Source organism: Balearica regulorum, chromosome 2, assembly GCF_011004875.1.
Source record: "Balearica regulorum gibbericeps isolate bBalReg1 chromosome 2, bBalReg1.pri, whole genome shotgun sequence".
NCBI classification, from domain to species: Eukaryota; Metazoa; Chordata; class Aves; order Gruiformes; family Gruidae; genus Balearica; species Balearica regulorum.
In genome coordinates this window covers 14,831,905-14,847,521 of record NC_046185.1, presented here as the reverse complement: position 1 = coordinate 14,847,521, position 15,617 = coordinate 14,831,905, and the positions used below count along the sequence as shown (strand labels likewise).

General features: G+C 44.2%; 1 long non-coding RNA gene across 1 annotated transcript; it reads right to left on the bottom strand.

Moving 5' to 3' along the window:
• Positions 1-12,253: 12,253 nt before the first annotated feature.
• Positions 12,254-14,403, bottom strand: LOC142600708 (uncharacterized). Its single transcript, XR_012834268.1, has 4 exons — positions 14,171-14,403; positions 13,762-14,084; positions 12,811-13,091; positions 12,254-12,313 (listed from the first exon to the last, which is right to left on the bottom strand). It is a non-coding gene; the product is annotated as an uncharacterized LOC142600708 (long non-coding RNA).
• Positions 14,404-15,617: the final 1,214 nt, after the last annotated feature.

Sequence of the window (15,617 nt, the reverse complement as noted above, 5' to 3'; positions counted from 1 at the left end):
CGGGATCCAGGAGTGGGGTTCTGTCTGTCCGTCTGTCTGTCATACACACACCCCCCCACCCCAGCACAGCTGCACGCGGAGCCCACATCTCTCCCCTAAAAAGTTTGTGCTTGTGCATGCTGGGGAAGGGGATTCCTTCTCCTGAAATAAATCCTGCCCCATCCCCCAGACACAATGAAATCCCACTGTGAAATCTCCTCATGGACTGCCCACCCAGCCTCCCTGCGCCGCACAGCCCCGTCTCTCACCATTGGACCTTCAAGAGAAGGAACACTGAAAAGGAGGATGAAATCAAAAGTGCCGAATAGGTGGTGGGTCCTGTACCGTAAGTGAAACAGGGCTGCTGGTGGAAAGACGGTACGGAGTACGTTATAATGCAGAGAGACCATAGAAGCGGACAGATTTCAAGTGTTTGATGTAGAAATCATTGTCAGTATTTTTGCACATCAGATCAAATAATTTTAGATAAAAATCCAGTTAGAGTTATAAAAGTACTAAATGCAAGTAATTTTTTAATTTTTTTTTTCTACAATGTCTACAAGCAAAATATCTAAGCGTCTTAGCACAAGGGAGCAAAAAAAGTACAGAAGAAGAAACAAATTAGCAAACTGACACAAGATCTCCCCACCTCATAGCAGGCTGTTCCCAGCATTGTGCCCCTAATACTTGCTTGAATTCCATTTAAAAGAACATGCCTCTCACTTCCCTTAGAAGCTAATGTGCAGCCTGCTGTGCCGTTGACAATTTTTTATCCTTTCATTCTCATCTGATTTTAATACAATTTTAAGGTTTTTTTATTTCAGCTTATCGTTTCTAATTATTTGTAGCCCCAGGAAAATACATCCCTACTACAACAGAGGGGCTTAAACTCATTGTTACAAATGCTCTGCTGAATAAAGACATGTTTACAGAACAAACAAAATGATTTCTCCACTTTTACAAAGTTTATGCATTATCAGGGTTTGGAGACAAGCACAAGCTTCCCCACTTAGTCTCCTTTCAGCACGGTTAGCAGGAACTAGCATGATTTAGTATTTCCCCATATATTCATTGCAATCTAAAAATATTTTGGTTGATCTTTACCCCTGTTGAACACCACAACGTTCTTGGTCATACGGCTATCGACTTCTTTGAGTCATACTCAGTTAAAATAAATCTTAGTCAACTCTCTCTCATTCCGTATAAACAAACTCAGGCTTTTTAGCAAAACAGACGCTGCTGTCTCTAGATGTCATGGGGAGCGATGGGTATTGCTTTAGATAATGCTTCGTCAGAACTAACGAACAGGAAGTAGCACGGTTCAGGCGGGGGCAGTGGCCCGGGGCAGGGCACGGTTAGAGGAGCGCACAACATGGCAAGGGGAAGCCAGTGCCTGTCCTTGAGGGCCCAAAAGGCACAGGAAGGGCTTTAGGAATGGATTTCTGCCCGTAAACACATGGGTTTTACGTGTATAAATCTAAAGAGGTAGTGTTAGGCCCCCGAAAGAGGAGGTCTGTGCAGTGCCACCACCACTCTTTTACAAACTGTGGTCATCTCTGCATTTTATCAGACATCCTCTCCCTGCGGTGTATCTCCAGAGAGCTATGACCAGAGCTGTTGGATCAGATTTCTGGACTTGGCTTTAGGCAGCAGCGAGGCACAAGCTGCTCGGATCAGGGCAAGGCTGGACACGCACGGGAATATAGCTGCTGCACTTACTTAGGAAATTTCCATGTGTGGCATGCAGCTACTTCCCATTTGAAGGAGCAGGTCAGCTGCACAGGCAGTGGATTGCAAGTCTTGGATGAGGTATTAAAAATCCACCAAAGTCCTAGTTCGATCATGCAAAACATCCAGTCTAGTGAAAACCAAAACAACAAGTTTCCAGATACACTATGTTCAGAAATTAGTATTCAGGAATTTGATTTTATAACAAATGCACTGAGGAGAAGACCTACTGTGGGGCATAGTTTCATGCTTTCATATGTAGCCCAGGCCAGGCTGTACTGGAAGGTTAATGAAAACAATAAAAATATTCTGTCTTTTTAAATATTCAAAATTTAAGGAGATGATAGTGGGTGAGGCTGAACCTCTGCAGCCACATAGGAGAAAAGATTACACAGGCTCAGCTTTAAAGCAGCTGTTGTCCTCATCAGAATCAGAAATCTGAACATCTCTTGGTCTTGTGCAATCAGAGGGAGTAGCTATATACTTAAATCAGGCCACACACTGAGCACCTATATATGGATTTCCGGAGCTAACATTAAAATCCTATTTTTAAAAGCTGTATTTACAGATGCCCCAGCCTGATAGAAATAAAGACCTTTTGAACATTACTCCTTTTAATCCCTTCATTTTCTGCATTCATTTTTAAACAGTACTGTTGCAAATACATTAATCAGAAAATTATACTGGCAGTTAAATATGCCTGGGTAGTACATCACAAAAATCAACCATAAAACCCAGTGCTTAAAAAAAAAAAATTAAAAAAAAAATTGCACTGTAGATAGTCATGAATAAAAGAAGATTGTGACTTACAAGAAATATACAACCCCTCCTTCTGTTAATCTGTTCCATATTTGATGATTGAGCATGAATTACAGCTGAAAAATATCCCGGGGGATTACTTAATATACTGCCTAATCCAACCATCCACCCCTTGCAAAGCACAACCTCATGCGGTTTTGCTTCATTAGGAGTTTCTCTGCAGCTCCAATGTCCCCGCTCAGTTTCACCTCCTGCAAACAGGTCTGAGCATGAAGAAATGGCTTCTGCGGCCAGAACTGTGCAGAAATATGTAGTTCTGTACAGGCAGAATTGCACGAGCTGAGCTAATGGAAAAAACATACTTTGTCCAGCTACCTTCTAGGCATGGTTGGAATTACCCCTTCTGCAGGCTGAATGGATGATGTGGTCTTGTATCTCTGGCTTTGCTTTGACATATTTTCCTTTTCTTAACCCTTAGTTTACAGCATTTGGGCTGGATAACAATTTTGCTCAAACTCCAAAGGTTTACCACTTCTCCTGTTCCACAACATTTTTCCTGCCATGAGATGTTTTATTTCCAATAGACTTTGCCCACCAGTGGGAATGTTATGGTATCCTTTATCCTGACTTTATGGAGAAATGTATCTTCACTTTGAAAAGTCATCAGATCCAGAACTTCTAAAGAGCCTCTGTCAAAAAATTAATCCTCCTCCTCTCTTGAGCTCTGCTAACTACAGTACACCAGGCTGTGAGCAGCTGTAAGATAGCACAGTTTTACAAACCTGCACCAGCAGGATCCACCTCCTTGAGGGTAACTGTCACAGGGAGCTTGTGATGGAAGAGAAATGGCCATGAACTGGAGTTGCAGGTAAACGTGTGCAGGGAGATGAAGCATGGATACATGAAGAATTGTAAAGATCTTAACTAAAGTTCAATTCTCCCTGACCAGCATGAAAAGGCTCTGCATGGGCTGAAGGTTTCCACTGAGCAAGCATGAACTTGCTGAGATAGCTTAAAGCTTTATCACTTGGCCCATCACATATCACGCTCCAGATCCTGGATAAGGCCAGAAAAGAGGAGAGCAGAGTATTACCAGCATCACACAAGACCCTGCTCCTTGACTTGAGGGCTGACACCACGACTCTTTTATCTACTGTCCGTATCACTAAAACACAACTTTGTACATCTCCTATCCTTCTCTTCTCCTACTGGTTTTCTTGCCCTAAGCCAATCCCTATGCCCTATCCCAAACAACATCTCTGGAATCTAGCACAGATACAGCTCCACCTCATTTTGAAGTTCCTAGTCTTGTACAGTATAGATTCATAGAATCATAGAATTGTTTTGGTTGGAAAGAACAAGTTCTGTCAGATTCCACATTCTGCACAAGATGTACAGAAATGAAACAGTAGCTCACAAATTGTAACTAGGGACCAAGTTAATAAAATCCTTCAAGAAATTTGACATATATGTACCCCCAAAGGAAACACCACAAATTTCAAGGCTGCTCGTACCTACTACAGAAAATCCAGTGTTGAAAGCTGGCTGTAAAGGTTTGAAAAGAGATATTTCACTAGGAATAAGTGATATGTAGATAATATTAAAAAATACTGATGAACCAATAGCATAGCTACAAACTCCCCACAAACTGTACCCTCTTCACCAAAGAGCAATGCACCGATCCATAGGTGAGGGTAGCCAACAGAGTCACAAATACAGCCAACATACCCTCGAGAGCTGAGAAGTAGCAAACTCCAGAAAAGGCTCACGGATGAAGGGGTGATGATGACTTCCAGGGGGGCCCACTGCAGGACAGGGGTTGGACACGCAGTTGGATTTGCAGGTCATATGACAAGACTGGCCTTTGAAGCATGGTGAGGGATTTTGAGCAGCCACCAGCAAGAAGCTGTTGGTCCAACAGCCATGGCTTGACTTGGATTGTTCATGCAGCATTTTTAATTCAAGATCAGCAGGTTGGCCACCATTACTATAGTGTCTGACTTTCATAAAGCCCTGGATCTGCATCTTCCTGAAAAGAAATTTATAATCTGGAGAGAACATAAACATTTGAGTCTTTTGGGGGTTGGGGAAATGGGTTGATTTTTTTTGAAGAAAAAAATATATAATTTCTTAATTCTCATTTCCTACAACTGGAGTATAAAAGCTAATTCAAGTGAATGAACAAGTCATCCTTGATTTCATTTTGACTGAAGATTGTAGAAAATCCATTGTGAAAGGAAGCTACAAGCCCAACTGCACCATGGGTTTGGCCTTCTGAGTGCTACTGAGCAGGTACCGATCACGGTGACAGTTACTCCTGCACTGAAATGCACCAATTCTGGGGAAAAAACTGAGAGCAAACTGGCCTGTTCAGTTTTGGACGTTGCAGAGAGGAGCCGCTGTGCCGTGAAGATTTTGGGGCACAAATGATCTCTGACTTGAATTTTACATATAACTATTTGAGACTTCTAAAATGTCTCCAGTTGGTTTGCAAAGCTTGGTTTATATTCCTGCTTATAATTTATCTGCTGCTTTTGATTCCTCGCAACATCTGTGTCCTTTTTCCAGACCCCCCTGCATGGTTTTATTCACTAAAGCTTTCAGAGTTTTGTTTTTGTTCTGATGTTTTTGCCTTCTAAGTTGTTTTTATTATGATGTACACCACACTGAGTGCTCTGGCAGCCTGCGAGGGGTGTTTTCTAAGAAGAATAAATTATGGACATTAATAAAGCACAGAACTTTTGAACATTTGGTTTCAACGTGGAAGGATTCTCTTTCATATGAGAATCCTGTTGAGGTTTTATTTCTAGGGGGACTTTTTCTGTTATTAAGATCTAACAAAGCAGTATTTTACTGAAGGCTTTTTGTTTTTTCCTTGCCCACTCTGTCATGGTTATTGCGAAGCTCTTCTGCTGTTTCTCATTTTGCTGCAAGGTACCTATGTGCATATGAAAGGTACACTGTGCAGGGTTTGCTTTCAAGTTTTCAGTTAAGTGGGGGGAGGGAGGTTTTGGGGGTTTTGTTTGAGCTTCTTTTGTGGAGAAGAATTAAGGTAAGGATACGGAAACCAGGGGCAAAGTAGTTCTTTAAAATAAATCCAGATCTCCCCTCTGTAAACACATGCCAACCAAATATACAAATTATGGCAAATTGGTTGGCTGTGTTCACAACTTGGTTAGTGCTAAAAACAAGAGCACTCTAAGCATGAGTTACAACATTTATTCGGACCTCCTTGAAAAGTCTTCCTTTCAGTAGGCTCAGTACTGCAACATAAACAATTTAGCTCTCATGAGTAGTCCTATTGACTAAAAGCAGGGCCTGGATTTACAGGGTCACCTAAACCAACAGAAGAGTTTTGAATGCAACATTTTCCCATAAGTCACTTCCCATTATACCCTTTTGCCACCTGGACTCCATCTCCTTAAATCTGCTTTATTGGTCCCATATGCCTCTATTCAGCGAAGTGCTCGATCTTTGATGGAATGGAAGGGATGTAAGCGAGCACCAAACAGCTTTCCCGAACCGCCGCTGCAGCCACACTCCTGATTAATGCCTCCTTTCATATAGCTGCGTCCCTGCACTACACGTGGGGAACAGCCTCACACTTGTAGTTCCCAAACATGCTGGCTTTCTCTTCCAAACCCAATCACCAAATCCACTGCATCCCGGCTGCCTCCAGCTCCCAGCTCTGCGCCGTTGTCCTTTGCACGATGGAGGCACCTTTTGCTAAGTATCATCGAGTGCTCCACACCACCAAGTGCTTCAGCTCCTGCAGGGTTTGGTCCCCAAGAGCAGGGTCCCGCTGGTTCCCAAGAGCAGGGTCTCACCCACAGCCCAGCAGGTCAAGGGGCTGGCAGCACCCAGCTGGCACCGCTGCCCCCTCCTTGTACCACCTCCAGCCCTCATTTGGCCCCCAGGGGATTTAATTTAGGTCCCCAAAAGGCACAAAACACTTTTTACCCCTGATTTTGGTTAGATTTGGTTTCTGGCCATTTAGCAAGCTGACTCACCCCATCAAAGTGAGCCTCTGGGCTGATGCACAGGAATTCCCAGGAGTGGAGTGGGGGGAGGGCAGGAGGACAGGACCACCACACTCCACAGCACTGGATTCACTAGTTGTAGAATCATACCCTAATTAGGAAAGAAGAAGCAGCAGCTCCATGTATCCTTCTCACAGGGTATCTCCATGCACCTTCTCCTTTTTGTCTGCATTTTATAATGCAAAAATATGAGAAAATATTTTAGTGTAGATTTCCCAAAAACAATGGCCATTTTTGCACCTGGATGGATTTTTAGTGGCATCTAAACATATTTCAAAGGTGATATATGTTAGCTATACACCTACTTTTAAGTTAAAGACACAAACAGTTTGATTTACGTCATACTCCAGATCAAAAAGTGAAGCGTGGGAACCATAAACTTCACAATGTTTGACTTGAACTCAAGTGAAAACATCTGAGGACTTTTATGGGTGTTTGTATTTCTCAATTTCAGGAATCAAGGTAAAAGCGACTTAGATTGTTTCTTTTTATCACTTTCCAGCCATGGTACAAAAACAGGAATCCGTTAATTACTTCGGACACCGGTGGGGTCGGATTGGCAGCAACGAGGAGCTCTGAGCCTTTTCCTTGTAACTGCTGTCATGAGAAACCCCCACGTGTTTCCTTCCTCGCCACAGGTCTCACAAAGAGATTTATGGCTGTGTTTTAACCACACGTCAATGAGCCATTCAAGATTTACAGCAGCAAATTCGGAGACTTATCTGCAACAGAATTTTCCCACCGATAGGCCATAATTTATAATAAGTGCTTGCATATTTAATTAGCTGTATGACGAGATGAAATACTACAGAACGGTAGCCTAAACGAAGGAAGCAAGTCAATGGCACCGTATCCCTTCCTAGGAGGGTAAGCAGGACCTGAGGAATGAGATCAGGTTTTGTAGCTGCGCCATGCTGCTCACAAGCAGCAGCAAGTAAGTGTATAGGAATACCAAGAAATGGGTGTTTATTTGCATGTCCTGAGGTTTTGCTTTGGTTCTAGCAGGATCTCTTACCCTCAATGCTACTTCTGTCAATTCGTTTTCAACCAGACTCCCAAACTTCCCGGCAGAGACAAGGACCTATACAGTGAATTTAAGCTGGTGATCACGTTGAGTTGTTTAACCACCTTTTACTAAACAAAGGGTTTGAAAGCCATTTCTCCAGGTGGTTTTAATGATCAGCAGGGAAACACAAGGCTGGCGTAGGGGTGCAGAGCAGTGACACCCTGCGGGCAAAGGTCTGGGCACACACCCGCTTTCCCAGCAGAGAAGTCCTCGCTCCCCCAGGGGGCTGGAGCGGCATATGATGAAAAGGGACCTTCTCCCTGAAGAAAAGGGGTCACAGCTGGAGCTGTGCAGTCCCTGTGCACAAGGATGGCAATCTGCGGGGCTGGAGCAGCGAGAGGCAAGGGCCTTGCGAGAGGATGCCAAAGAAGAGGCCTGGGGCAGGTGAGAGCTGAACACCCATATTTTCTTTACATGATATCTCTTGTCTCTTGGCACTGTGCTTCTTGGCAGCTCTCAGTGGCTTTCATGACGTGCATGCCAGGGAATGGGACAGCGCAGCAGGGAGTCCCTGCAGTATGTCTAAGCAATACAATTTCCTGTTACCAAGGATGCATTTTTTCCCTCAGGTCTTCTCCCAGCTGATTTCTTCTCAGCTGATGAAAGCTCAAATCCAGCTAAGGTGGTGTCAGTGCCTCCGTCTCATTTTTTGGCATGTGCCCAGAGCATAATCTTCCTCCATGTTTCACATATCAAAACTTTCATCAGGACTTTGAGCATTTCCGGTTTAGGTTGTTGTAACCTCTTCTGCAAGATATCCATGTAGCCAAAAAGAACATATACAACTCAAACACTACAGCAACTCGCCAAGTTGTGTTCAGCTGAGTTTCTTACTTCCATTTGGAGTTTGCTGTTATGGATCCCAATATTGAAATCAGCATATGTCAGTTTTCATTAATGAAGTTGAGCTGACTCAGAATACTCCAAAAGCTCTCCATCACAGCCCAGTTTCAGGATAGATTTCTTTGGTTCATCTCGAAGGTTCAGTGACTCCATTCCTCGAGGCCCTTTATTCTCAGTACCAGTGTTGATATTCTTATCGCCCCTTTTGGCTCAAAAGGTGAAAACACCTCCAGGCTCGACCTGCTGTGCCTCTTACGATCATCCCACCCATACATTCATTACTTCAGAGAGAGAGAAACATTTAACAGAACAAACCTAGGGAAGCCTGACCCAAATTAACAGGTGACAGCACCAGTCCTTCTTCCACTTTCTCCTCTTGCCCCACTGGCAGTCATTTCTATATGATGTTTGGCATATAAACACCTTGGTGCAAAACACATGCTTTACCTTTTACAAAGAGCTTACAGCACCTTCAGAAACTGTGTAATTGCTACAGAAGTCGAATTTTGCTGTTTGAACTATCAGTCCTCACACATCTTCTGGGGACCAATATGAATTTCAAAGAGTAAAATTAAGCACAAAATATACTTTAAAAGACAACTTTTCAAGGTGCCTTCCTACATTTTACAGAATTTGCAGAGCACAGTCCCATCTTATTTCCTTCTCAAGTTACCTGTAAGATACTCAGGAATTCTTGAAGCACAACAAAAAGCCAACTTAGGTTTAAACACAAACCATGCATAGCAGAAATAAAACAAGTAACCCATTTTTAAAGCTAATTCTTGGAGCATGTACTGCCCAGCAGAGTTTCACTCCTCTATTAATTCAGCTCATTTTTTACCAATAGGTAAAAACACCAGGATCAATGTGGAACTGTGCAAATAAATAAGACCAGCAATAATATAAATTGCAAAGGGTTCCAAGAAGGTGTTGCCACTCTCTTGCAAAGCAACAGTCTTCTCTCTCTGATCCCTTATGCTTTTGCCATTCATCTAAGGTTGGAAGTAAGACGAAATTGTTAAATCAGAGGCTGGGGAGTACGCCAGGCTTCCAAGCCCGGACTGTGAAAGGCCCCCTCTGTCCATTGCAGGGTTTTACTGCTGACAGCAGATCTGAGACAGCCTTTCAGGCCTGTCTTTATCAGTCAAATCTCCGCTGGCACTCTAGAGGAGCCCCCTGGAGAGGCTTCAGCCCCCCTGGTTGTGCTGGTGCAAGGGGGCTCAGGGGTCTGCACCCCCCCGCCAGCCGGACCCCCAGGCTGCCAGACTTTCCCTTCACGCAGCCAGTTGGCTCTCAAGCAGCACCGGCCTCCCTCTGCTTGCAGGACTTCCCCTTCTTACACCAGTTTCGATGTATGGAAAAATAAGATACCTGTCCATGGAAGAAATTAAGCCCCTTTCAGTTTTATTACATTCCTTCCATTTTATAGGTAGCCTGTTTCTTTCTTGTTTGCTTTGCAAAAGACATTACAATAATAATTAACCAGTGGAAAGCATTTGCTTTTGATTCGTTCGGATGCATTGCCTTAGAGAGACTGTGTCTGAAGTAGAAGAGATTACTACTGTATTTACTAACACGCCACAGGCTCAGTGAGAGAAGGGGGGAGTAATCCCTCAAAAAGGGCTGTTTGTTATAAAACACACCACAAGTAACCAATATACCCCAAAAGAGCAAAGGCAGCGATGGAGCAAACCCTTAATGTGAACCAGACCAAGTAACATGAAACAATCAGTTTGATGGGTGAAGTAGTGATTTGGCAAATGTTCTGACACTCCTTGCCATGGGATTTCCGGACAGTCATGGTGAAAGTAAGTAAACACGCCTCATCAGAAATAACATTAGCAACAGGCACAGCAGTAACGCACAGCTGGGCCATTCATTCAGAGAAGGGATTCCTGCCTTTACCTAGTGCTAAATCTTACCCTCTGCACAGCACCACAAAGCAACTTGGATATGAACTTTATGTGGGGTTCACTTCCATCAAAATACTTTTCAGCTGGAGGTGCAACAATGTGATGGAGGAGTTCATGACAAAATCGAGAGCTTCCCTGAAGGAATCCATATCCATGAACATTTGTGGAAACAATCCAGGAGCTGGCACTTTCTGGCTCCCAATGCTCTATCCATTACACAAAGAATTTCAGTGACAGGATCACCCAGGCCTTTTTGGGGAGCTTTAAGCCAAATCGATTTCCTCACCTGGAAAACAAGAATAAGAGGGTTAAAACATGTAAAGAGTTTTAAACATTCACAGTGAAAATGCTAATTGCTATTCTCCGTGTAGCAACTGCATCTTGATTTTTTTGTTTAGATTTCATTGAAGGAACTCCTCCCATCCCCAGGGAGCGAGAACTGCACAGAATGGAGAGAAGCAGAAAAGGGATGGCTCATTTTGACAAGAGAGGGATTCACTCCCTCCAGGAAAAGGAATATAATACATAAAATCACTTTATAAATCTTCTAATCCAGAGTTCCTTCAATATCTTCAAACTCAGATGATCTCCTGAAGCCCAGCCTCTCTTTCTGATTAGCTGCAAAGAGATGTGAGCTTTTTTGGTGACACCAAACGGGAGAATTTGAGATAATCCCCTGAGTGGAAATCAACAGTAACAATTGTATACAAAGGTTTGGATTTTTGGATAAAACATCAGGGCCCATGGGGAACAGTCCTGCATTAAAGTCAGCATTTGATTCCAAGACTTGACATCTCCAAGATGCAAGAGAGCTTTCCAGAAAACAAGACCATCACTCAAAGTGTGACAGGGGCTTCTAACTGTTACAACATCATCTCCAACAGGCATTAACACTAAGCCTTAAACACTGAACACTGGGGTTTGATGCAGCTCCAGGAAAGTGCTTTGCTAAGCTTCAGAGAGGATGTGCTAAATTTGGAACATTGTCCAAAGAGAAAACCAATTATTTTCACCAGAAGTCCATCTAATGTTTTGCAATGACCTTAAAGCAGGCAGATATAACAAGGGATGGCAAGTGTCCACTGATGTGAATTATATTTCATCCCAGCTCCAAAAAGTCGCTTGTCAAATACAAATAGTGATCAAATACTGAGGAGACACATGGTGTTCAACATGCAGCACAAGGCTGAAGGGAGCTTGCAGTATGGCTGACGGGCAGCCTCCTGCCTTCTGCAGAAGGAGATCACAGCTGGGTGTGTGTTTCTCTGCTGCTGAGGGGCTGTGACCGATCACTGTGGTGATGATTACATCCCTATGTGTGGTGGGTTGACGCAGGCTGGAGGCCAGGTGCCCACCACAGCCGCTCTGTCACTGTCCATCCTCAGCTGGACAGGGGAGAGAAAATATAACAAAAGGCTCGTGGGTCGGGATAAGGACAGGGAGAGATCACTCATCAATTGCCGTCACGGGCAAAACAGACTCAACTTAGAAAAAATTATATCTAATTTATTATCAAACAAAACAGAGTAGAGCAATGAGAAATAAAATCAAATCTTAAAACACCTCCCTCCAACTCTCCCTTATTCCTGGGCCCAACTTCATTCCCAATTTCTCTCCCTCTTCCCCCCCCCAGCAGCACAGGGGGACGGGGAATGGGGGTTGGGGTCAGTTCATCACACGTTGTCTCTGCCGCTCCTTCCTCCTTAGGGGGAGGACTCCTCACACTCTGCCCCTCCCGCAGAAGACAGTCCTCCATCAACTGCTCCAACGTGAGTCTTTCCCCCAGGCTGCAGTTCTTCACGAACTGCTCCAGCGTGGGTCCCTCCCATGGGGTGCAGACTTTCAGGAACAGACTGCAGTTCTTCACGAACTGCTCCAGCGTGGGTCCCTCCCATGGGGTGCAGACCTTCAGGAACAGACTGCTCCAGCGTGGGTCCCGCACAGGGTCAGAAGTACTGCCAGCAAACCTGCTCCTGGCATTGGCTCTATCAATCAGACACAGGGGAAGCTTCTAGCAGCTTCTCTCAGAAGCCACTTCTGTAGCCCCTCCCGCTACCAAAACCTTGCCATGCAAATCCAATACACCCAGAAGCACTGAGACTCCTGAACCTCTGGTTACAGCCCAACTTGTGGAGTGGATTGTGGCTCTAAATTATTTTGTCTAGTCATCTTTGCACATTGTCCCTCAATGCCCAGCTTCTCCTCCTCGTTGCTGTTCCCTCTCCGATCTTCTTTTGACTTTACTCTCTGGCACCGGTTCCTTGTTCCAGTTCTTGATCCATTCACTTAGTTCCCTCACTCCCTGGGCTGGCTCAACTTTCTATTTGATGTTTAACTTGCCTTCATCAGGGGTCAGTCTAAACCAGCAGACTTCACTCTGGAAGGGCTGAGCCCAGAGCACCCATTCCCTTCTGCTGCCTCTGCCCTGGGGGCAGTGATCGTATGAACTGCTGCAGCCATGTATCAAAGTGATAAGTCTCACAGAGACTGACAGGGCTTCGATTTCACCATGCTGGAGTCGTTTCTGGAAATTGGGCAAAGACTTCTAAATCACGTGGATGGTTTGGCCAATTCAACCTCTCCCATCTACTGAAAACTGCAAGCCTTTTCACTATTTCAGGCAGATATTAGTGGATGATTCAGGGAGCGGATATACACAGTTGCCAGCCACTACGCTGAAGAAGTCCAAGAGAGAGTCCAAGAGATGATAAAGTTGAGCAGAACTGAGAGTTGTCCAACGCTTGTAGCTTGCGCTCAGCTCCCCTGGGAACACATAACACACACTGAGCAATGGATTCCAAAATATTAAGAAATAAGCTAGCATGTAAGAAAAATAAGGATCTCCTGTTGAATTAAGGAGTTAGGTCATTAATGCTTGTTCATATTACATTACTCACACTTGAGAGACAAATAACTATCTGTTGCCTCACTAACCCACATATTTATTTGAACAAATATTTCCCAAGAAGTAGGGAGAACCATTTCAACAGAAAAGTTCTATATTATGGCCTTATCATAACAAGCCACTTCACAGTACGCTGATGTGTATGGTACACAAGCATCCATTGTAAAAAAGCTATTAAGTGTATCTCATTTTACGGTGCTGACATGTTCGTTCATTCACAGAAGTCATTAGTTCACAACGGGGCCTCTCATTTCCATATGCCCTACTGAGGTTTTGCTATATTTCAGAATCAAACCTTAATATGAGCATTATTAACTGCAAAGGCCATGATTGGTGCCATATAAAGTCAATTCATATAAAAATCCTGCAATCTTTCACAACAAATTTTATATAAAAAACCCCTACAGTCTCTGAATGGAAAGGACATAGTACATGATTAGCTCAACTTCACATGCTTAATAAGTTTAACAGAAGGGTAGCCTTTTAAAACAAACAGAAAAAAAAAGACCAAATCCTAAACAAAACTACCTATTGTCCTCTAGGTTGAAAATGCTGCTCAGCTGCCTGTTTACAGCTTGGCCTGCAAACACGGTGCTGGGCGCGAGCTGTGTGTGGAGGCGAATTGCTGCTCACGTTCGGACCGGACAGGTGGGTTATTGCCGCGGAGTGCCAGCGCAACCGCCAGCCCAGCGAGCAGAGCCATGACGGGTGCTGGCGCTGCCCCTTCTCCCCGATCGGCTCCCCCATGCCGGAGCTGTGCTGGGCAGCCAAGGGCAGAACGCAATCCATCCGGGGAGTAGGGATGTTATTGAGTACTTGACTCAATAACACACTGGAGAAAGTCAAAACCTCTGAAAAAGTAGAACAAGGTATGGGAGTAGGCAGCAGCTCGTGAACAGACTGCCCTCACTCACACCCATGCACATACAGTTTTAACCATCTCTGTAATTGTCTCAAGGGCATGAAAGACTACTTGATGGCATGTACCTCCTGCATAAAAACACTTCCATCTCCTGGTTCTGCGCCTCATCCCAATGGAGCGTGAAACCCCTGGGCAGCTCACATCTGAGGCTGTAGAAAGGAAAAAAAAATAGTAGAGGAACAGAAAATGGGAGGGAAGGAAGAGAGGAGACACAAGAGCAAGGGGAGGGGTGTGCAGAGAAGAGGAGGAGCCTGAGAACTGCTGGGGTGCGAGGTGGCCCTTGTCTGTGCAGCAAATTCAGCTTGTGAGAGCCACACAACAATTCACCTTCCAGTCTCTCCCCAGCCTGGCGAGGTGCTGGCACAGCATGAGCAGGCACAGGAAACATCCTAAACAACTCCCCTAAACAGCACATGTGGCTGATGAACATGAATGGTCATCGTGTGGAAGGAGAGGTTGGAGAAAAAGTCCTGGCAGTTACAACTGCAGGTCGGGTACTTCTTGTCTATTTTGTCCTGCCTCCCCGAAAGGGCAGAGAAGTCATCTGCAGGCAAATAGAGGACTTAGGCTGTAATTTGAGGGAAGAGAGGGATGTTGCCTTGACAGAGAGGAACTCTGCAGATGAAAAAAAAAACAAACCAAAAAGCCCAAAACCAAACTAGCCTGAATAATACCGGGATCCAAAAAGCTGGGGTAGTCATGTCCCTCCAATGAATGTCAAAGCCCCAAGAATATTAGGTACTAGACCTGCAACAACTCACCACCTGGAGCTTCTTTTAACAGTATAAGGCATTACAGATGCCTAATAATAATTAATTTTTACTTTAAATAAGAGTTTCCAAAAAAGGTCCTAAGATTTACAGCTTCCCTGTTTTTCCATAGCACACAGGCAGCTGTCAGGAGTTGCTTCAGGAGCCCAGCGTGTGGAGCAGGATGGTCCCAGCCTGAAAGTCTGCCCAGCCTGAATTTTCCATCATCCTCGGGTGAAGCCTCCATCATATTTAAGTACAAGAAAGGTAGATGAATGAGAAAAAAACAGCACTCAGACTGGGGAAGCTGGAAGGGACTCTCAATGGCCTGGTAACCACAACCAGAAATACATATTGATAAAAATATAGCTCCTCTGTGCACAGAGGCCAACTCCCAGTTGTATTTCTGTACAGCCCAAGTACACATTACATATGTAATTGAAGAACAGGTAAATCGGCTTCACAGTATCTTTAATTTTTGTAAAACAACTGTGAATCACATTTTTAGAAGCTTTCCCTATTCTTAAAAGCATAAATAATTAAAGGAAAATTAAAAGAGAAATTCCAAGCCCTTAGTTTCAGTTAGATGACAGGTTTCAGTCACGATAAATTGCCTGACTCTGGAAAAGAAACGGAGTTCTCGCTACATTCTCAACACTAAGGAATACGGTGCTCAAGGACAACAGTCAAAAATTAAGCAGCTGTTATATGTT